At 37.5% G+C, this 24,956-nt stretch overlaps 1 long non-coding RNA gene across 1 annotated transcript; it reads right to left on the bottom strand.

Annotated features, from left to right (window-relative positions):
- Positions 1-2,526: 2,526 nt before the first annotated feature.
- On the bottom strand, positions 2,527-17,706 carry LOC140500768 (uncharacterized). Its single transcript, XR_011965862.1, has 3 exons — positions 17,479-17,706; positions 6,108-6,224; positions 2,527-2,923 (listed from the first exon to the last, which is right to left on the bottom strand). It is a non-coding gene; the product is annotated as an uncharacterized lncRNA (long non-coding RNA).
- Between the last annotated feature and the right edge of the window lie 7,250 nt (positions 17,707-24,956).

Below are 24,956 nucleotides of genomic sequence, written 5' to 3'. Positions count from 1 at the left end.
TCTCTAAGGAAAACAAGGTCCTTCCTAATCCCATACATATACTGTCCTTTTGTAAATTTTTTTCTCTTTCAAGGCTGCCCTAGATCTTCATTTCCTCTGATCTCATCTGGGGAAAACTAGTATGTGTGGGTGAACCCACAGTCAAATTTATCCCAGGTCTAACCCCATAGGCAGAGACTGGGCAAAAGATCAATAGGGAGTTACTTTACAGCTTTGCAAACAATTTAGGCACTGAGTCACAACAGAAGTCCACTTCTCCAGACATTCAATAGTTGATCCAAAAGAGCTACAGAACATGTGACCAACAAAGCAGAAACAAAAAGTTGTTTCTAGGTTCCACCTTTAGTATTTCTTTGGAAATCTTCTGCTTGGGAGTAAAGACACTAGATTCAAATAATAGGTCCTCAAGTTTCAGTTTCCTCAGATTCATTCACATCAATCCAACAACCAACTACTTGTAAACTATTAAGTGCAATATGAACTCTTCAATTTCCTTTAAATAATTGAGATAGTTCTAGTCTCAAGAGGCTCTTATGAATTCAGTCTTCAATCAAACTTTCAACAATGTTTATATCTGACCTGCCTGGTTAGCTCAAAGGGGAGTGAGTATTTGAGTAATTAAAGATTTTTTTCCTTGGAGAGAGAATGGTATTTTGAAGAGTCCATCCAGCTAAACTATTGGATTAAATTCATCTTTTGAGGGAAAAAGACAGATAATCAGTCAATAAACCTATTAAGAATTAATAGAATTAATTAATTAAAAAGAATTAAACCAATTAAGAACCTACTGAAAAACCTGGAAAGATTTAAATGAACTGATGCTGAGTGAAGTAAGCAGAACCAAGAGAACACTATACACAGTAACAGCAACATTGTGCGATGACCAACTTTGATAGACTTAGCACTTCTCAGCCATACAATGATCCAAGAAGATTCATGATGGAAAATGCTACCCACATCCAGAGAAAGAACTATGGATTTGGAATGACGATTGAAGCATACTTTTTTGTTTTTTTCTTTCTTGTGGTTTTTCCCTTTTGTGTTGATTCTTCTTCTCACAACATGACTGATGTGGAAATATGTTTAACATGATTGCACATGTATAATCTTTAAAAAGCACCTACTATGTGCCAGATACCACGTTAAGCTCTAGGGATATAAATACAAAAAAGAAAGACAGCTCCTGACCTCAAGGAGCTTACAATCTAATGGGGGAAGACAACACAAAAAAGGGAGGTTAAAGAGTGTGGGAGGTTGGAGAATTCCAAGGGAATGTGGTGACAGAGAAATGAAGAGATGGCTGGCCTAGGTGCCCTTGTTAAATGGAGGTTTGAGGAGGAGTGAAGCAGACTTTCTGAGTTCTCAAGGGGAGCAGCATGTACTCTAGAACCTGATGAAATATAAGCCCAGATGAACAAAGTAAAGAAGAGATAATGGGGAAAATATTATCTTACACCCAATTTGAAGAGGAACTACAGAACAGTGGTTCATGGAGAACAGAGGTGATAGAATTAGAAGAAAAGGTGAGGACTTTCTATTTCTTCTTCCTGTTCCTCCTCCTCCACTGCAGTGATAGCACAAGGTAGTAAAAAGAATGGGAAGCTTTAGTGAAACAGAAACGTTGGAGGCAGGAGAATGGGGAACATGGGAACATGCCCATTATTCTTTCTGGCTGTGTGTGTGCCCTTCTCATGACTCTCCACCTTGTACTCCAGCTTCTTCATAGCTCTGCTTTCTAAGGATTTCACTCTTCCCCAAGAGTCCAAGACCACCAAGGAAGATGGAATGTCCCATGTGCTCCTGATGGTCAAGTTCTCCCGGTAGATACTGCAGCCTTGATATACCCCCCAGGAAGAGCTAGGATTCTTACCTTAGGACCAATGGCAGGTTAAGTTATATGATATAAACTTTCAGGACTGACAGAACTAGTGATTTTCAAAAATGTGTCAGTGAACTTTGTCCACGATAAGTTGAGGCAACTTGTCCTGATTTAAGAGGGGCCTCTATAGGAATGTTATCCTGGAGGGGCTTTTGTGACCTGTGACTGCCCACACAATAAATAAAGACATATATTGAAATTCTGAGGTAACCTCTTCCCCACTCCCACTGATGGGTCACCCCCAGAGCAAAGTTAATTACCCTTTGAGGTTCTAGGTGTATCCCTGAGAGGAGGGGTGGAGGAAGGCATGTAGCAAGCACCTATTATGTGGTGGGCACTGTGCTATGCACTTTACAAAAATTATATCCTTTGATCCTCACAACAACCCTATGAAGTATTGTTTTTCTCATTTTACAGTTGAGGAAACTGAGGCAGATAGAGGTTTAGTGATTTGCCTAGGATCACACAACTAGTAAGTATCTAATTCCAGTTTAATCTTCCTGACTCCACACTTAATGCTCTGTGCACTGCATTATCTAGCTGCCCTCTGAGAGGACTAGGGTATCTCTTCTCTAGTGGCATCTGCCTGAGTCACTATTCCTGTGTGTTCCCTCCATTGTAGGCTGCCAGTAATTGTGCCAGTTCTATTTGATCAATCAACGTCAATTTTTATTTTTACAAAGGGATATTTACTTTGAAACTATATCAAGAAGTATAAATATTTCTCCCTCCCCAGCCTCTGGGGAGGGGTCACAGGGGCACACTTTCCCTACTTCTGCCTCAGTCACTGAAGAAGATAGGCTCGAGGTTTAAGAAATTTCACAAGCAATTCATTTGTTCCACCAATCTCACTTCCAGATGAGAGAATGAATAAGGCAAGGAGTGAGGGAATTCACTTCTCTGCTCCCGCTGGACTGGACCAGGCAGGTCATTAGAGACTTCACTCCTCATCACCAGGCTTCCAGCAAATCCAAGTAGAGCCTTCATTCCCAGACTTCAGGCATTTTTGAAACTCACAAGGTCATAGCCACCTACAAACTCCACCTAAAACAGGATATAACAAATGCAAAGAGGTAAAGAACAGAGGTCCATATTCATCGTCCACATACATTGGACCTCAGATATGGAAGGCCCAAGGCATCTACCTCCCCTTACAGCATTGTCTCTTTCACTAGAACTAGCCATATGGGAAACAGTCAGACCAAAAGCAAGATCCTGGATGACTAGGAGCACCCTTTGAATGTACCCTAGTTCCAGTCAATGGACAGCCTGTCTCCTCATCACATGGTTAGCATAGTTTCTTGAGATCTTGTTTCCTGTACTGTTACAACCTTGTAACTGATTGGGATGATGGAGTTCTAAACCTTTGATCTAAATGTCTAAATTATAACTCTGAAGAGATATAGATCAACTCCATCTGGTTTTGTAAGCATGCTTGTATAACTTGAAACTCATTGCCTATTTACGTAAGAATCCATGGTAGAGTTTAAATGGTTCCAAAGAGACCTGATTGTTAAATTGTCAGGCTGAACATTTATAACTCAGAAATTGATAAATCCTACAAATCAGAGCTTGATTTATTATTTTGTTCATTCTCTAGCCTTCATAAGATGATGGGTGACATATTATTAATGAAGATTAAACTTAAAAAGTGTGTCATATGTACATGTTCCTTATAAATAACACTTGTTGAACATATATCAGAACACCCCTACAGAACACTCTCTTTGCCTGTTTGAAACATCCATATACATGATTCCAGTTGTTATTTTTTAAAATAACTGCAATTTGAGCTGCAAAATAAAAAAAAAAGGAAGAGAAAGAATTTTGCCTTTATTGACATTCTTCAAATGTAAACTAAAGGACTGGACTAAATAACCCCTAAGTTTCTTTCTTCTCATAATCTATACCCAGGTCTTGATTGCAGTTACTGAGAATCCATTCATCAGGGGTGGAGTTGTCTACAGAAAACCTTCCCAGAAGTAACCCATTCTTCAGTGTGACAGTGAGAAATGTACTGAGGAGGTTATGGTGCCTCCTTAGATGTCATCAGGAAGTACTTATCTAAAAGGTAATTGATGTAAAATAAACTACAAACTCAAACATGTTACAAAACTGTGTGGAGAAATGATGAAGAGGGAATGTTGCAACGGTTGGTTGTAAACAGAAGGTTCATTATGGAGTCTTAGGAAAAGGAACATCAGGGAACATTTTCAAAGTGTTTCCAGCACAACTCAGGAGAGAGGGAAGTTGCCTAAATACAAATCTCCAATCAGTTTGGTATTCTACACTTCAGATGAATAAAATTACATTCTAGTGAAAACTTTTCCCAAGTCCTGTGCAATCATGAATATCTTACTATTGGTATATATGTATATATATTCTTCATTATTCCTATCAGAACCACTACCATTTGCCCTGCCTCCATGTTGAAAACCTTGGTGTTATTGTTAACTCTTCCCTCTCCTTCAGCTCATATCTAATCAGTTACCAAGTCCCACTTATTTCACCTTTTTTGTATCTCTAGTATCCATCTTTTCCATACCACTATCCTCATGCTTTTTCCTAGTATGGAAGAAGGAGGAGGAGGAGGAAGAGGAGGAACAAGAGGGAGAGGAGGAGGAGGAGAAGAAGAAGAGAAATGAAGAAGAGGAGGAGGTGAGAAATAAGATAAAGAAGAAGAGGAGAAATGAGAAGGAGAAGAAGAGGAAGAAGAGGAAGAAGAGGAGACATGAGAAGCAGGAAAAGAAGAAGAGGAGGAGGAAGAGGAGAAAGAGTAGGAGGAGAAGGAGAAATGAGAAGAACAAGAAAAAGAAGACAATGATGACTTTCAAGGGAAGACAACCTGATATTCCCAGATTAGCACCTCACGATGTCACAATGAAAAAAAAAGGTCTTTAGTCATTGAGAGAAGCCACTTACCCAATTTATTGGTTATTGCTGCTTTACTAGTAAATTTATCATGCTCAGATCCTCAGCTTTTTGGCTGAGAAAGCCAGCATGACCTATTTTTTGACAGTTTATGTGTCACCATTAATAAAATTGCATCTTGCCCTGAAGAAAACTATGTCTCAGCATACCTTTGTTGCAATTTTACTGGCCACGATCTATAGATGCTGTCCAAGCTTCTCTCCTGAGCTCGTCCTACATTACCAACTACCTTTTGGATATCTTTCACAGAAGATCCTAAGAATATCCAACTAAACATTTCCAGAATAGAATTCATTATCTTTCCAAGTCCTCCCCTCTCCCCAATTTCTATTACTGTCAATGGCATTACCATCTTCCCAGTCCCTCAGGCTCAGTGTTATACTCAACTCCTCATTCTCATGCATCCTGTATATTCCAGGTGTTGCCAAATCTTGTCATTTCTTTAAGAAAAAAACATTACTCAGGTCTCCCCAGCTCCAAATCATGGCTATACTTTGCCCCCTCATCCATTCCCCACCTTCCAAAATTTCAACATCTAATATCTTATCCCTTGAAGAACATATATTTCAATATGCCTTCCAAAGTATCAGGTAGCTAATTCATGCTGCTGTTGTAATTAAATGTTTCATGAAATTAATATATTACATTAGCAAGATGCCCATTTTTAAAATTTTTTATTCTAAGGTTAAGAAACACCAAATAAAATGCACATTTCCATGTAAAAAGTAAAAAAAAGAAAAATAAGATTATATATGAAATTGAAATTATCTATTATGTACAGCTTATTTTTCCTCTTAAATATGTAATAATTTTAGAGTATCATTTTCAAAACTGTCCTGTAATAATTAATTAATTAGGACTAGGGATAATCTCTCAATCATCCACCAAGTTGCCGACAATATTAGTAGAAGTGTCAAGCCAGATCAAAAGGAAGAACGGTACCATGACAGACTGGGAGGAAGGTCTTTGATGGCCCCTCAAATCACATGTGGATCTTGGATGGCTCAACGAATCATACCATGGAAGTGATCATTTTCTATTCTTTGCATGGGGTTGATCAGGGTCAAGCTACCTGACCTTTCCATTTCTTTTCTATTGCTAAGACCCTGAGCAATACAAGCTAAAGGATTTTCAAGATAGTTTTTTTAAAATGTCAATGGCCCTATAGCTAGCACTTGATAACAGCAGACTTCTTGGGCCTAACCAGTTCTGTCTAGCTAATTCCTTGCCTCTGGAGTTATAAAGGATCATGCAACCTCATAATTACTGATGAAGCAAGACAATGTTAACTATATACCTTTTATTGGAGTGAACACTGATGTTCTTTCCCTCTCATGGAAAGGTCTTGCAAAACAATTGCTTTTAATGTCTTCTTGCATGAGTCATTCATTGGCTGGAGAATGAAGAAACACTTCTGATTGACAACCAAACCAGGAAAGAAAAGGGAAGAAAATCATAGTGTTATGTTCTTGGAACATAATTCTAGGTCAGTTTACAAGAGCAAAATCAACGTGTAGATCTCTATTCATAAATATTTTGCTAAAGCAAAAGCCCAGCTTCATCTTTATCCATATAATATTTCTACCCCATTTAGTACATTCCAGTTGAGGGTTTGCTTTGTGCTGAGAGGTGAATAATAACTACTCTAACTCCTTCAAGCAAGGCACTTGTATGCTACAGAAGAGTAAATCGTGATTGTGTAAGATCAGGTGGCTTGATCAAGGTCGAAGTGCCAGTGTCCAAGTCAAACCTAAAACTTCGAACATATGGATTACTGGTGACAAGGATTCCTTTCAGCATTGTCTTTCTCTGTAAATGCGGAGACAGGAAGCCAGGAAGTCAACAAACATTTATCAAACACTGACTATGTGCCAGTCACTACTCTAACTGCTAGGATACAAAAAAAAGCAAAAGATAGTTCCTACTCTCCAGGAGCTCACAGTCAAATGGGGGAGACAATCTGTTATTTTAGGGGGTGGAAGGAATATGGGACTTGGAGGCAAACTAGAGAAAAGCTTACAAAAAAATCTTTAAAGGAAAGAAAGTCATTGAAGTATTTTTAATACACATAGAATTAAAACTAAGACAGAAACAAACAGCCAAGCAGAACAGCTTTGTAAATTATTATATAATTAAGAGGAAAAATAAGCTGTATATAATAATTTCAGTTTCATATATAATCTTATTTTTCATTTTTTACTTTTTATAGAGAAATGTACATTTTATTTGGTGTTTTTTAAGCTCAGAATATTTTTTTTTTAATAATGAGTACCTTGATAATGCAATAATTTAATTTCATGAAATATTTAATCTCTTGATACCAACATTAAAGATATGCTATAAGAAAAAAGATGATAGCATAACAAAATGGCATAACATGGTCTCCATAGTCATATTCTATTCAATAAAACCCAAGGATGCTTTCATCAATATGAGTCTCTTGGTACAGTAGAAAGATCATTGGACTCACATCTACTGGGGATAGAATGCCTGGGTTTGAATTGAGGCTCTACTACTGACTATCTGTATGACCACAAGCAAATCATGACCCATCTCTGGGCCTTATTGTCTTCCTCTGTCACATAAAAAGTTGGGATCAGACAATCTTGAAGCTGTAACAGCCTATGTATGAGTCCTAAGGGTTAGAATGATACCAGCGATAAGCAACAAGTCAACAGAAAAGAGGACGAGGACCAAGGGGGTTTTGTGGCCTACTGAATGGGAGTTTAAGTATGAAAAATAACAGAATCAGCCGCCCCCTATCCTAGAGGTTGGGTGTAGCTCATTTGGGTGTTCCTGAAATATCAGTATGCACATGGAAGACTCTAGTCTTGACTCTCACTAGGTCCCTACGGCAACCTGAAAGACTGGGTTGTAATCACATGGAGGCATTTGAGGTCAGGGATATTTAATCCCCAAGCAGTTATTTACATTTCTATGTACCTCCTCTATGATGACCATATGTCCTAGATTTTCTGAGATGGTTCTGATTTCAAGAAAGAATCAGAAAGTCTGAATTTAAATCCAGGCTCAGATACTCACTAGCTGTGTGATCTTGGGGACCTCAACTGCCTCAGTTTCTTCATCTAGAAAACGGGGATAATAATAGCACCTATCTCCCAGGATTGTGAGAACTGAATGAGATAATATTTGTAAAGTGCTTTGCAAACTTGAATTATATAAATGTTAGCTATTATTTTTTAAATGGTTTTGCAAAAAGAATGTCTTTTGTTAACTCATATGTACCAATTTCAGGAAATACGATCACGAGATCCATCACTATTTCTAGGATCTGCATAAAACAGAATTTCTGTGTATAAAGCCCTGACGTTGACCAAGTACACACAAGAAAATTATAATGATCATAGTAATAGTAAAAACTCGAATTTATATAATGCTTTAATATGTGAAAAGTGCTTGGCATACACCATTTAATCTTCCCAACAACACTGTGCCAAAAGTGTTATTATTATCCCATTTTGCAGATAAGGAAAGGCTGAAAGAAATTAAATGGGCTGCCCAGAATCATGTAACTAGGCAAGTGTCTGACTAGTTAAGTGTCTGTTTAGAACCCAGATCTCTGGAATTCAAAGTTCCCTGGTATCAACCAACATTGGTGTTTATTCCAAGCAAATTCCCTCAAAGCACCATAATTAGTGTAGAACCCTTTGAGTGTTAGCAAGTAATACAGGTAAAGGGCTGTCCCTAGAATCAATAGACCTGAGTTCAAGTCTCCCTCTGACACATATTATCTATTTGATCTTGCATAAGGCATTCTTTCTCAGCTCTCTGAGACTAAATTGCAAAGTGGGTGCAAATCTGTATTGGTAGAGGGAGTTTCCCTATACTCCTCAATGGAGTGTTTCCCCATTGAAATTACAGGTCAAGCCTCCTCCTCTAAAAAAGTGTTAATAATAGGCTCCATTTGGTAATATAAGCTTGTTACTATTCACAACACCTAATAATAAACCTTCCCTTCATCCCATCTTCTCCCTCAAGACTTTGTCATCAAAAGCAAAAGAATCTACAGTGAATGAGAAATCTACAATACCCAGACCAATAATTCAGTGATCTATGTGGGTCACCATTATTTTTAGGCAAACATAAAATAGGATCATTGATTTAGAGTTGGAAGGAACCTTAGAAGCCACTGATTCTAACCCAATTATTGTGTAGATGAGGAAACTGAGGTCCAGAGAGTTGATGTAACTTATCCAAGGTCACACAGCTAATATGTAAAAGGAAGCTAATCTTGTGTTCTTTCCAATGCGCCATAATCACCTTGTTTTATCTTGTTTAAGTGGAATAAAAGTCACAAAACAAAAAGCTAATTCATTAAATGGTTATTCAGTTTGAAAATAGTGCTGAATATAGGCAGCTAGGTAGTGCAGTGGATAAAGCACCAGTACAGGAGTCAGGAGGACCTGAGTTCAAATCTCATCTCAGACACTTGACACTCACTAGCTGTGTGATCTTGGGCAAGTCACTTAACTCTAATTGCCTCATCCTGGGTCATCTCCAGTCATCCTTATGAATATCTGGTCACTGGATAGGAGAAGTGAGGCTGGTGACCTGCACAGCCCTCCCTCACTCAAAACAAGGTCAAGTGCAAGTCATGTCATCATTTCTCTGATGGCATGGTCTTCTTCGGCAACAAAGGACAAACACACACAGTGCTGAATATCTTAGGTTGGCATGGTGACCTCAAAGTCACCATGAATTTTTGTCCCATCATTGACACATAAAGACTGTGGGACCCTGGGCAGATCACTTAACTTTTCAGATTCTTTAATTGGAAACTAAGTGCTAACCAATAAAAAAAATAACTCAATAGAGTTTTCCCACTTAGGAATTCTATAGCAATGAAATCACAGGTCCAGTTCCTATTATTTGTCTTGGGTAGATAAATATTGAGGCTTGATGAAGTATTTACAATAATATACCAATTCAATTATATTTAAAGACACTTTAAGGATACACAAAATAACATTAGAGGTCCTCAACCCAACTCACCCCAGGCTGATGGTTTTCGCTTTGGTGGCAAAGTACTGCAAGGAGATATGAAGGAAGACTGGGAGGTAGGAGAATTATGTTCTGGTACTGGTTTTACCAAGAATTTGTGGGATGACAGTAGGTGAACTACATCATCCTCTGGACATCAGAATCTTTAAAATGGGGCAGCTCAGATGAAATGTGAAGAGTGCTGGATCTGGGGTCAGGAAGACTCATCTTCCTAGTTCAAATCTGGCCTCAGACTCTTGCTAGCTGTGTGACCCTGGACAAGTCACTTCACCCTGTTTGCTTTAGTTTCTTTGTCTGTAAAATGAGCTGGAGAAGGAAATGGCAAATACTCTAGTATCTCTGCCAAGAAAACCCCAAATAGGGTCACAAAGAATTGGACATGATTGAAATGACTGAAGAACAGCAGCTTTTGTAAAATGAGGGAATTGGGCAATATGAGTTTCCTTTAGAGATCCCTTTCTGGCTTGATATTCTCTAATTCCATGAGATATTCAATAAATGTTCGTTGAACTCATCTCTTTCTTCAGAGAGTCCACTTAAAACTCACCCACTAGAACCAGGTAGGTGACCCAGCAGATAGAGCATTGGACATGGAGTAGACAAGACCTAAGGTCAAATCTGTCATTAGATGCTAGCTGGGTGAACCAGATTAACTAACTTAACTTTTCTTTGTCTCAATTTCTTCAACTGTAAAATGGGAGTTATAATAGTACTTACCTTATAAGTTTGTTGTGAGGATTGAATGAGATAATATTTATAAAGTTCTTAACACAGTGCCTAGAACATAGCAGACACTTACTCATTACTACATTCCCTCCTCTCCAGGAAATCTCTCCTTATTGATATTGGACCCACTTTGATCATTTCTATGAGATACTCTCAAGGAAGTGATCTGAACTTTCAAGAAAGTCTCTTGAAACACTCAGCCCCAAAGGGAAGCATAACAGAAGGTAAATTGAAATATAGCAGTACTTCAAAAGGAAGCATAGAAATGTGGCTAAAACAAAGGTTGTCAAATAGAATGATTAGGGCAAAGACTTTAAAAATCACAATAGAATCATTATCTCAAAGAGCATAAGAAGTGAGGTGCAATGCTCTTCTAGCTTGTAAAAAAATAACTCTCAACGGGCATCCCAATGGTGTTGTATCTTAAAACCCTAACTCCTGTAGTCCCTTTACTAGGGAACACAGGCGTTTTCAATTGTTTTCAATTGAGGAGCATTTTTTTCTCCTGAAGACCCAGAATAAGATACTTGAGCTAGTTTTCCAGCTTATCCCCTATTATTCTCCCACACATAATTCCACTCAGGAATGTGCAATAAATGTTAAACAATCAGCTTTCTGGGTGAGGGAGGGACTGTATACACGATTTATTCACTTTGTATTCAATTTTAAGTTTAAGCTGGATTACTAATATTCCCTCCATCAATTTCTTAGTCTAGCCAATCAACAAAACAATAAATCAGACTTTGATGTGTAGCATTTGTCAATTTCCAGAGTTTAAATGCTCACACTAAAAATTTAACAATCTACTTTATGAGGTGGTTCAAGCTGGTTCCAGAATATATGTTCACTTCACCTTAACTGAACTGTGTATTCTTTATTTTCTATAGACGCTTCTATGTTCCCCCCTTCACATCTTTGTTCATGCTATTACTTTTGCCTGAAATATTCACCCTCTGTTCTCACCATATGACAAAGATCCCAGCTTGAAGGCCCACCTCAAATCCACCCCATCAACCTCAGCTTGCTTCATTTTAGCATAATATTCTGCCTGGTTTTATCTTCTCTAAGCAGCTTGAGACCAGTATTCATCTTTGGATTCTCAATAATGCTTCATACATAGCTGATGTTTAATGAATAAAATGAAAGCTTCCCCTCTCCCCTTTTTCTTCTCTTTTTCATTGAATCTACTTCAAACCATAGACATATTTCTGTCCTCAGGCCAAGAGGCCTACCAGTACCTTCTCATTAGTCCCTAGTAGACAATAAATCAGGAGTTCCATTTATATAACACAGCTGACAACAGAAGCTGACTGAGAGGAAATTTGTGTATCAGGACAGTTAACAGACTTTACCTCAAAGGCTTGGTTCTGAAATACTGTTTTTAACTATAAGTACCCATCTTTACATGGAAGAAGAATGAGGATCCCTTACACTTTCTAAAGTACTTAGGTATCCCTTCAAAACCAAAACAAAAGTCAACTTCTAGGTGTAAAGAAATAAATTGTCCTTCTCTTTCCTTCCTAATAATCCATATCAGAGGTTTGTTCATTAAGGACAGGGACCATGTACAAGATATCTTCAACATGTCCAAAATTGAACTCATCTTCCTTTCCCCCACCTCAAATGCTCCTCTCTTCCTAACTGCCCAATTGATATTAAAGACACATCCATCTTTCCACTCATCCAGGTTCATGACCTAGGTGTCAGCCTCAACCCTGAACTCATTCTGCTCCCACCCTGCATACAATCAGTTGCCAAATCTTGTTGTTTTTAGTTTTATAACATCTTTTATACATGCCTCCCTTTTCTCCTCTGACACTGTCACCATTCTGGTGCAAGCCCTCATCACCTCATGTCTGGCCTCTTGTAAGAGCCTGCTGGTTGGCCTTCCTACCTCAAACGTAGTCCATGCACCTTTCATCTGTCAAATTTATTTTCATAAAATATGGGTCTAACCATTTAATGTTTTTCTCTGCCTACCCCTCAACCCCTAGACTGTCTTAATAAACTCTAATAGTTCTCAATACTTCCAGAATCAAATATAAAATCCTATCCTTGGTTTTTATAACCTAATTCCTTTCTACCTTTCCAGTATTCTTATATATTACTTACCTCCAAGTACTCCACAATACAATGACTCTGGCCCTCCTTGCTATTCCTGACACAGGACACTCTATCTTCAGGCTTCAGGCATTTTCATTGGCTGTCCCTCATAGCTGGAACTCTCTCCTCATCTCTGCCTCCTAGCTTCCTTGTCTCTCCTCACATCACAGTTAACACCCCACCTTCTGCAAAACATCTTTCCCAGAAGGTGGAGCCAAGATGGTAGAGAAGATGCCTCAATGTAGCCTAATTCTCCCAATAGTCTCCTCCAAATAACTTTAAAGTAACACATCAAATCAAATTCTGGAATAGTAGCACCAACAAATGGGTGAGGTAAGACATCTTTCCAGCCAAGAAAACCTAGGAGGTCAATAAGAAAGGTCTGTGACACTGGTACGGGAGTCAGCCCAGAGTATATGTGATGGCAACTTCTGCTGTGGGCCTTGGAGGAAGCAGTGTTTATAAAGAACTCACTTGAAACAGAAAGACACACAGAGAGTTAAAATAAGGGGTTTGGGCAGAATGTATTATGCTTCAACTGAAGTTAAAAAAAAGAAGGCAAGGGTAGCAATCATGATCCTAGACAAAGTAAAAGAAAATATAGGCCTAATTAAAAGAAATAATTAGGGAAATTACATTTTGCTTAAAAGAGTCCACATACAATGAAGTAATATCGAATGTAGAACATTCAAATTGTTAATGGAAAAGTCGAATGAGCTATACAAGGAAATATACTGTAAAAGTATATTAGTAGGGGACCTCAACTTTCCCTCCTGAAGACTGGATAAATCTAACTTCAAAATAAATAAGAAAGAAGTTAAGGATACTAATAGAATTTTAGAAAAGTTAGATATGCCAGAGCTTTGGAAAAAACTGAATGGGAATAGAAAGGAGTACACCTTTTTCTCAGTTATATGTGATACCTTCACAAAAGCTGACCATGTGTTAGAGCATGAATACTTTATAGACAAATGCAAAAAGGCAGAAATATTAAATGCACCCTTCTCAGACCATAATATAATAAAAATTACATTTAATAAATCATTTTGTAAGCATAGAATAAAAATTAATTGAAAAATAATCCCTAAAGAATAAGTGGGTTCAAGGAACAAGTCTTAGAAACAATCAATAATTTCATCGAAAAGAATGACAGCAACGGGAAAACATTCTAAAATTTGTGGCATGCAGCCAAAGCAGTACTTAGAGGAAAATTTATGTCTCTAAACAGCTGCATCTATAAAAAAGAGAAAGAGCCCATCAATGAATTAAGCACATAATTTTGAAAACTAGAAAGAACAGATTTAAAATCTCCAATTAAACATCAAAATAGGAATCCAGAAAAACCAAAGGAGAGATTTATAAAATTGAAAGTAAAAAATATTGAACTAATAAATAAAACTAGGCACTGGTTTGAGAGAAAAAAACAATAAAATGGACAAAGTATTGGTTAATTTGATTTAAAAAATGAAGATGAAAACCAAATCACTAGTATCAAAAATTAAAAGGGTCACCAATGAAAATATAATTATCAGGAGCTATTCAGCCCAATTATATGTCAATAAATCTGACAATTTAAGACAAATGGATGAATATTTACAAAAATTGTCCAGGTTGACAGAAGAGGAAATAGCCCTATCTTAAATAATCCTCTCTTAGTAAAAAAAAATGAATACACCATAAACAAGCTCCCTAAGGAAAAATCCCCAGGACCAGAATGATTTACAAGGAAACTCTACCAAATATTTAAAGAACAATTAATTCTAATAACATGCAAACTATTTGGAAAAATAGGCAAGAAGGAGCACTATATAATGTTTTTATGTCACAAATATTGTTTTGAAACCTAAACAGCATTATCATACAGATCACATAATATGACCAGGTGGGACTTACACCAAGAATGCAGGGTTGGTTTAATATTAGGAAAACTATAAGCATAACTGACCACATCAATAGCAGAAACAACAAAAATCATATATTATCTCAATAGATGCAGGAAAAGTTTTTTGACGAAATACAATACTAATTCCTATTTAAAAAAAAACACTAAGAAGCATAGGAATAAATGGGGCTTTCCTTAAAATGATAAACAATATCTATCTAAAACCAAGAGCAAGCATTATTGTCCTAGAGATAAATTAGAAGTCTTCATAATAGAATCAGGGGTGAAACAAAGATGTCCATTCTCACCAATATTATCAATTGTACTAGAAATGCTAACTATAGCAATAAGAAAAGAAAAATAAATTGAAGATATTAGAATAAACATTCAGGAAATAAAACTATAATTCTTTGTAAATGATATATGATGATATACTTAGAGAGTCTTAGAGAACTGAGTAAAAAAACTAATTGAAACAATTAACAATTTTAGCAAAGTTGCAGGATATAAAATAATTAGCATTTCTACATATTACCAACAAAGTCCAGCATGAAAAGAGAGAAAGAGAAATTCAATTTAAAATAACTGCAGACAATATAAAATACTTGGAAACCTACCTACCTTGATATACCCAGGAACTATTAGAGCACAATTACAAAACACTTTTCACGCAAATAAAGACAGATCTAAACAACTGGAGAAATATTAATAGCTCATGGGTAGGTCAAGTCAACATAATAAAAATGACAATTCTACCTAAATTAATTTACTTATGCAGTGCTATATCAATCAAACTAGAAAAGAATTATTTTATAAAGCTAGAAAAAAATAATAAAATTTATCCAGAAGAACAAAACGTCAAGAATATCAAGAGAATCAATAAAAAAAAAAACCTATGAAGGAAGCTGGTACCAGATTTCAAGTTATATTCCAAAGAGTTAATCATCAAAACAATCTGGTGCTGGCTAAGAAATAGAATGGTTGATCAACAGAATAGATTAGATAGGTACACAATACAATATAGTAAACAACCATAGTATTCTAGTATTTGGCAGGCAAGGTTTTTAAAAAAACAGGAAATTGGGGGTGGGGGGTGAGAAGACTTTTTAAACTGATTTTTTTCTCTGATTTTCTCTGATTTTTCAAACGTAGGAAACTGAGTCAAATTTATAAAAAAATGAGAGCCATTTCCCAATTAATAAATGGTCAAAGAATATTAACAGGCAGTTTTCAGAAGAATTTGAAGCTATTCATACTCATATGAAAAAATGGTCTAAATCAGTATTGATTGGAGAAATACAAATGAAAACAGCTCTGAGGTACCATCTCACATGGATCAAATTTGCTAACAAGATATAAAAAGAAAATGACAAATGCTGGAGGGGCTGTGGAAAATTGGGACATTAATACACTGTTGTAGTTGTGAACTGATCCAACCATTCTGAACAATTTGGAGCTATGCCCAAAGGCTATAAAACTGTGCATAACTTTTGACCCCGTAATACCACTACTAGGTCTGTATACCAAAGAGATCAAAGAAAAAAAAAGAAATGGATAGCATGGCAGCTCTTTTGTAATGGTAAAAAAATTAGAAATTCCCCCATCAACTGGGGAATGACTGAACAAGTTGTGGCATATGATTGTGATGGAGTACTACTGTGCTATAAGAAATGACAATTAGGATACTTTCAGAAAAATTTGGGAAGACATATAAAGTGATGCAAAGTGAAATGATCGGAACCAGAAGAGTGTATTCAGTCATAACAATATTAAAGATGTTCAACTGTGAAAGACTTGGCTACTCTGATCAATACAATGATCCAAGATAATTCCAAAGGACTCATTATGGAAAATGCTACCCACCTTCAGAAAGACAACCAATAATGTCTGAGTGCAGATTGAAGCATAATTCTTTCACTTTATTTTTCTTGATTTTTTTTTTTGGCAACATGGCTCATATGGAAATGGTTTTGCATGATTTCACATGTCATGTATAATTTATATCACACTGCTTGCCTTCTCATTGGGTGGGGGAAGGCGCAGATGAGAAAGAGAAAATTTCTAACTCAATTTTTTTTTTAACACTAATGTTTAAAATCAATAATAAATGCTAAAAATTCTTAGCTGATTCTTTATAACCCTAGTGTCAGCCCTCTGCAATTTTCTCCAGTTTATCTTGTTTATGTATCTTGTTTATACATAATTTTTGTATGTTGTCTCTTTCAAGAGAATGTGAGCTCCTTGAGAGCAGGAAGTGTTCTTTGCCTTTATATCGCCAGAACTTACTATAGTGCTTGGCATATAGTAGATGTTAAACAAATACTTGTTCACTTAACTTGGTTTGACTATCTAGCACAGGACCTTGCATGTCCAGAAGTAGCATGGTCTACTAGAAAGAGCAAAGTCAAAATAACAGGTGAGAAAGTGGGTTGTACAAGGATGAGAAAAGAAACCAACGTAAAATGAGCATCTAACTATCCCCAAAATATTCTTGCTTTAGGTATAAAATTAACTTTTCATGGCACTGAGAAAGAACACTGGTCAGGGAGAGAGAAGATTTGGATCCTAGTACTGGCTCCAACACTAACTTGCTGGATGATTCTACGGTCTTAATTTCTTTATATGCAAAATTAGGGATTTGAGTAAGATGACTGAAGTTTCTCCCAGTTCTAGCATGCTGTCATTCTAGCAGGCTCTCCGTTAAGTCTGCGGAATAATGTTATTTTCTCTGTAACTCCGTCCACAATTCACCTTCCATGGGAAGATTTCCCTGAGTAATATAAATCCACTCTAACCAATCCTTGACAATGAAGCACCTCAATCAAGTACTCCATTTCTACTTACTATGGCATTTTATACTTAAGTGTCTTGAAATCCTTTTCTGTATCTCTGGCCTTCATAGTTGGAGTATAAGTTCTTGTTAAGGTAGGAGTACCTTTCGCATTTGGTTCCTACTTGGTTCTTTTCCGTTCTTCTCTCTTCCCATACCCCCTAGAATTGTTCCCATCTTTTGATAAAAAGCTCCCACCATGGCAAGTATTCAAATGAGTGTGCCTCAGTGAATGACTTTCCTTTCTCCTTAGCAAAAGAATGAGGTGAGGCACCTGACAGTTTTGAGAGACTCTGCAAAAGCCAGCTTTGCCCAGAGGCTCAGTACAGGTGTGGTTAATAGTTATTTAATGATTCTTCACAACTGCATGCATCTGTCTGAGCAAAAGCAAGACTGCAATCTTCCTCTCTTCACACATTTGTTCCAGCTGTGGCAGCCTATCTCTTTCTGCCCCAGTGCATGATTTTAGGTGCCTGACTGGGTATTTTAGAAAAATAAGATGGATGTTCTGAATTTCATTTTCCTAGAAGATAGCCACGTGTTGGTCTCTTTGAACTACTATAACGTGCCTCCCTCCTAAAGAACCTGGGTATGCAAGACAATTCTCAAATCTCCAGATTAATGGAAAGGAAGAAAATGTAGGACGGAGGTAGAGGACAGAGACATCCACAGGGTCAATAGAGGACACTGTCATGTCCTGAAACCAGAGCTGAGGAGAAGATAAAGAACACCAGAATTCTAGTGGCAGGGATAACTTCAGTATGGAAACTGGTACTTTATCACAGTTTGGGAAATAGGTGCTAAGAAGCTCCTTGACTCCCAGTCTATCCTTCTAATCTTCAAAGTGGAACCAACTTTGCTGAGACTAACCTTGACCCTAAGCAGGGGGAACCCAGAACCCTAGGTTCATAGGTCACTGGCTAGATACCAAGTCCATTTTGCTACTGATACAAACTCTGATTTTATGTGACAAATAATGCCCATGGATCTTAGACCATGTTATTATCTGGCTTCCTGTCTCTGCCTGGGAACTTACCTTAACCTTGTCAGTTTTTTTCCTTTATTAAATTTGTATAATAATAATAATAATAATAATTAGCTTTTAAGAGCTTTAAGGTTCTCAAAGCCTTTACATATGTCATCTCAGCTGATCCTCCCAACTCTGACAAGTAGGTAAGTGCTATTATTATTATTATCATCTCCTTTTAACAGATGGGGAAATTGAAAGAGGAAACATGACTTGCCCAGGATCACACAGCTAGTAAGTGTCTGAGGCAGGATTCAAACTCAGGTCTTCCTGGCTTAGCTAACTCTAACATATTTGACTCCTGGTGCCTCTATACATTTGATCATCTCTCAACCCTAAGTCAGGGCACTGAACTTCCTGACTTACTTGATCCCCAAAACCGCTCAGTTCTTTAAGTTTAGACATTAGCCAATTTAAATCCCTAATTAATTACCTTTTTCCTTCTATCATCAAACTAGATGCTACCATTATCACTGGTATGCTTCTGACAAAGCCTCTTACCACATTCTAGTTATCTTGAATTTAAACAAGGATAATATTTATAGCCTTCTAATACTTCACCTCAACTTCAAGATGACCCTGAGTTCTTGAAGTCTATCACAGTGGAACAAAAGTTCTGGCAGGTTCTACCAATTTAGAAAGATTTCAAGTCCAGGCATGTGATGGACTATTTTTCTTAGGATCAGCCTGGCTAAGTTTGGAAAGACTAAACACCAGCATGATGAATTTTTTTGACCATAGCAACTCACAGAGACCATTGAAAGGGACCCAGGAACTGTGGCAATATAGGTTTTGAGGAGTGACTACAACAATGAAATCACAACCCCTTGTAGTATGGAAATCAGTATTTACTTAAAACAGGGAAGTGCATCAATTTTAGAAATAAAACACCAGACTACAGCAATTAGAATTATGTATATATGAGATTTCTACTCAACCTAACTATAACTGAGTAACTACTTAACCTCTAAGCTAGTCAATATGGTATAGTGGGAAAAATACTGGTTCTAAGAGTCAAAGCCCTTCAAATCTTGCCTCTGACACTTATTATCTGTGTAATATTGAGCATTTCACTCCCATGGTCTTCAATTTCCCCATCTGTAAAATAAAGGGATTCAGCTTTGGACCTCTGCATTCCTTTTAACTCTAGACCTATGAGCCTATAAATGTAATGAAACAAAGAGTAGGCATCTGCTCTGGCTAGAATACTTTCCTATCAAGTGCTATCCCCATTATACTAGTCTGTTTATTCAAATCAACAAGCACTTATTAAGTGCATACTCTATGTCAAACATTGTGCGAAGGGCTAGGAATACAAACTGAGCAGAATGGAAGATAATTCCCTGATCTTCTTTAGGACTGAAGCTCATCCTTGATACCTGTCTCCAGGCTGTGCTGGAGCCAACTCCAACGCATTCTCTGTCTCTCTCTCTCTCTGTCTCTCTCTCTGTGTCTCTGTCTCTCTCTCTCTCTATCTCTCCCTCTCTCTCTCTTCTCTCTCTCTGTCACTGTCTCTCTGTCTCTCTCTCTCCATCTCTCTCTGTGTCTGTCTCTCTCTCTGTCTCTGTCTCTCTGTCTCTCTCTCTGTCTCTCTCTCTGTCTCTGTCTCTCTGTCTCTCTCTGTCTCTCTCTCTCTGTCTCTCTCTCTCTCTTCTCTCTCTCTGTCTGTCTCTCTCTCTCCATCTCTCTCTCTGTCTCTGTCTCTCTGTCTCTCTCTCTGTCTCTCTCTCTCTCTCCATCTCTCTCTCTGTCTCTCTCTCTGTCTCTCTCTCCATCTCTCTCTCTGTCTCTGTCTCTCTCTCTGTCTCTTCTTTCTCCCTGTCTGTCTGTCTGTCTCTCTGTCTCTCTCCATCTCTCTCTCTCTGTCTCTCTGTCTCTCTCTCTCTGTCTCTCTCTCTGTCTGTCTGTCTCTCTCTCTCCAATTGTTAAATTATTAGTGTGAACATTTCCACCTCAGAAATTGGCAAATGCCACAAATCAGGACTTGATTTATCTTTTGTTGTTAGTTTATAGACTTAGAAAAGCGATAGAGAAAAGACTGACAATGCAGATAAAATTTTAAAACGTCATAGGTACATTTTTCCTCTCAGAGAGCTAGTTTTTAAACATTGACTAGCATATCACTGTCTGTCTCCCTCATGGTCACCAAAAGAAAATAATGATTATACCACCTGCAGATTTAGGATTCTCCCCTATGGACATGGGACTAAGTTCACTTATCATTGTGCAGTCTAAAATTCACTCCCACATGGAAGGCTTTTGGTAATCTACTTACATCTCTCAATCCTCATCCCAAAGTGAAGGTGCCCTCCACACCTATCCAACTTTTACTCCCAATATGCAACCTCGACTTTGACTAGACTGCTTTCTTTTTTGTCCCCTACAATATACTCTGCCCTTTGCTAACTTTCCTGACTTTGCTGATCTAAATTCTACCCATCCCTCAAGACCCAACTCATGTCATTCCACTACCACCATGAAATTTTCCTCAGTTACTTTAGGACATTCTCTCAATTTTAATAATATGTATTGTCCATGCCACATAATCTGGTACTTAATAATATAGTGTTAGCTTATATTTTCTCTAACTGTTTTGCTCATATAATTTTAACTTCCCCCAACTAAATTGTAGTCTTTGGGAATAAGTGTTCTATGAAAGACAGTGGGATATCATAGAAAAAGTATTTGACTTGGAGTCAGGAGATCTGAGTTTGACTCCCAGGTCTGACATTTACCATTATATTCCATTAGCTAAGACCTTTACCTTCTCTGAGTCTGCCTCCTCAATTGTGAAACAGAGATAATAATAGTTACACTTTCTACTCACTGGGAATATGCTATATATTAGCCCTTGCAGTTCCTAACACACTGCTGGACACAAAATAAGGACCCCATAAACATTTGTTGAATTTCCTTAACAGAGATCTCCAGGGAACTTTTTCATGGGAGAAAATAGTTATCAAATTCAAAAGCTTTCTTTTCCCAGCCCCTTCTGCTTCCACATCCTTCCTACTACCAAAGGTTAGATGTAGGAGCAGTTGGGGTATAGGGGACTGTCACAATCCGCATGCTCAACCACTGAAATGAGACAAACTCTTGATAGGATCATAGATTGCAATTCTGAAGTGACCTTAGAGGTCATGGAGTTTCAACCCTCCAATTTTAAAGATAAGTTCTAGAAAGGCTGAGTGACTTGCCCAGGGTCATATAGCTAATAAGTATCTGAGGTATGATTAGAACCAAGGTCTTCTTGACTCCAAGTCCAGTGTCCTATCCACTACCTTTCATCTTCTTTGGTAAAGCTTAATTACACTAAACAACAGTAATAAAGAATTACCTTTCCCCTTACAAAGAAAATGCATGCCAGCATTGCAAATGAAATTTTAGAAGTAACTAATCACCAGATGCTAGGGAAGGAGAAAGACAAGGAAGAGCCAAAAACACTAGAGCCCTGGAATAAGCCAAATAATAGATAATAATGGTGCATATTTAATGTAAAGTAACTGAATCCTCCAGATTCTCCTTTCCTTCCTTCAGCAGCGCTTCCTCCTCCCCACTCCTTCTCAAGATACTAGTCCCATCATATGACCCTTTACCTCCCTATGTGAAAATCTTCTCTCCTTAAAGGAACTTGTTCAAACTAAGATAAAAATATCCAATAGTAAATTAAAGCATTTCGCCTTCAAACATATTCTCACACAGGGGAATTTGTGAACAAAGACAAGGTAAAGGAGTAAAGTTATAAACGTAGAATGACAGATATCAGACAAAAGTTTACTTTCTACCCTTATCCCTATCCCTAAAATTGTACCACCTTTTCCATATTAATGTAGTATATCACTTGACCAAATCATTATCCTAAAAGTGAAAAACATAAGGACGTCTAAAACCCACAGATAGCTCCTGAGCTAGACTTTTGACCCCCATTGGTTCACTAAAATGTGGGCTTTTTCCCACTGACATTAGGAGAAAATTGCTGAGTCTTTAAATTCCACTCACTGATTCAGACAGTTTCATTTGGTTAGAACTTCTGGTTACTTCTCAGTCCTCATCTTTCCTCAGGCAAAGCTCCCTTAGACCTCAATGAAACAGAAGGTTTAGATACACTATGTTGTCCATCAACATAGTCCTCCTGTCTACCTAGAATAAAAAGATATTGATTGTCATAAACAATGGGCTAGTGATCTCTTAGTATAGATAAGAATGATTCCTATGGCCATGCCATTCATAAGGACTTTATCCTGCATTTTAATAGAGTAAGAATATGATGGAGGGAATAGAGTGCTGAACTTGAAATCAAAAAGAACTGGGCTCAAACCCTATGTCTAACACTTATTAGCTATGTGACTGTGGGTGAATGAACTTCTCTGTGGTTCAGTTTCCTCATCTGAGTCAGAATAAAAATACTTGTAATACCAGACTCACAGGGTTGCTGTGAGAACCAAATGAGATCATATGTGGAAAGCACTTTAAAACTTTACAATGTTATGTAAATGGTAGTTAGTGTTATTCTAAGATTCTCGTGAGTAGGGAGCACATAGCTAACTCATATATTTGAACCTGAAAAAAATGACTTTAAAAAGTCATAAGTGTTTGAATTAATATCAGCCTTGGCATCCAGTGTAGCCTTTCAAGGTCATTATCATTAAAAATGTGTGCCCCATGACCATCACTACATGTTATAAAGCTTCTCATTGTTGTAGAAGAATCTACAAGCAACATTTAAAATTCTTTGAGTTTTCTCAACTGAACCCTTGAAGGGTAATATCTAGTGGTTCTGTGAGCCCCTACCCATACACAAATTTTCGCTGCAACCTGTCCCAAATCATAGATGATATGACTGTTTGAAAATGTATCCAGTACCATCTCGATGATAATCTGAAGCACAAATTGAAGTTTGGCTTAATTGTGATACTTTGAGGAATGTTGAAATTTTATTGAGAGCAGATATCTTCTAATCATATTATAGCTAAAATAAAATGAGGTATTTATAAAGCACTTAGCACGAGGCTTGCTTAGTACATAGTGGACTCTTTATAAATCCCTATTTCCTCCTTCTCCCTCCCAATAGAGAAACATGGAATGCCAAGAGGCGAGACTGAATTTACCTCAAAATAATGGTTTATTTTCATACTAAGTTCAATTAGTAAACATGCATCTTCTATGTGTCAGACACTGTGGTAAGCATTAAAGATACAAGGAAAGGCAAACACAATCCTTGTCCTCAAGAAGCCCCCATTCTGAACAATAAGAATCTCTAACTACACCCTGCCCTCTTTCAAATGGTCACCTCAAAATGCACTGTTGATTAGAATTGGCATCCAGTTAGTCAATACTGTAAGGAAGAAGAAGAAGCAACATTTCCTATTAGCTTTCTCTAGCAAGTCACAAAAGGTGAGAAATTTAAATGGGTTGAAATAGTGTTGCAAAACTATTCACTCAAGTCATCTGTGGTATCACTATATAACCTTGGAATTCTATTTCTTGTACATCCATGCAGTAATGGTACTTGTTATAATACAGGTTGAGTAAAATGCCTGATGTAACATTTAAGGTAGGTGTTATATCTGTCTCCCAATAAACGTTCCATTATATTTGTTTTCCAGTAAAGTAGCTCTCTCTGAGCTTCCTTTCATCAATAAGAGTTTGTTTATTTATACAATGCCCCTCTCCTATGGCACTCCCTCATTCTTTCCTGAGTTCTTTAGGACTTTTCTCTGAGCTTTGAAGAAAAGAGATCTTATCTCCATTTGACAGATGGTGGAACTAAGACATCAATATGAGGGATGAGTCAATGGAAGAGCTGAGACCAACACCCATGTCTTCTTATTTCAGGGCTAGATATCTCCCCACCAGAAAACCTCACCTAACCTTCCAGGACAAGGCCCCACAATCTGAAATAAAATTTGCTTCCTTGAGCATTAATTGAATTTCTGTTACCCACTCTCCCTGTGAAAAAGGATAAAACAAGATTCAGATTTAATATGCTCAAGAAAGTTTGGCAGAGATTCAGGAAATACCAAACCTGATTTGGTAGCTATGCCAGGGACAAGTCACATTAATCCTGAGAGGATGCTGGCTACCACAACGTGTAGATGATTGTAGTAGGTAGGTCTTTTTGAAATACTATACAGTAACTAAGTAGGCAGGACCATAAAGACCCATGTGGTAAATAAACACTTGAATTCAGAGAGGAAGAAAGCACCCTAGGCAGTTTAGCAGCATGGAGGGAGGACTACCTAATAACATACTAATCAAAGAGACAGATCTTGAGATATCAACACCAGGTTTACTGATGACACCAAAGAACTTGGAAAAACTCCCAAAGGGCAAGGGTCAACCAGAGATCAGCATGAGCAACTAGAACAACCACTTACAAGGTTTCACGTTGCTTCTGTGTGCACCTACACACATTCCTCATTGAACAGACCAGCAAGGAATGACCAATGTACTGGAAAATGGAACTGGACTCCTGAAAAGCTTCAGGGAAAACATTATCCTTGCTAACATATTCACAGCCCAATTGTGCAGCAGTGAGTGCATCCAAAACTATAAA

The sequence above is a fragment of the Notamacropus eugenii genome, chromosome 4, assembly GCF_028372415.1.
Source record: "Notamacropus eugenii isolate mMacEug1 chromosome 4, mMacEug1.pri_v2, whole genome shotgun sequence".
Lineage (NCBI taxonomy): Eukaryota > Metazoa > Chordata > Mammalia > Diprotodontia > Macropodidae > Notamacropus > Notamacropus eugenii.
This window is presented reverse-complemented; position numbering and strand designations above follow the sequence as displayed.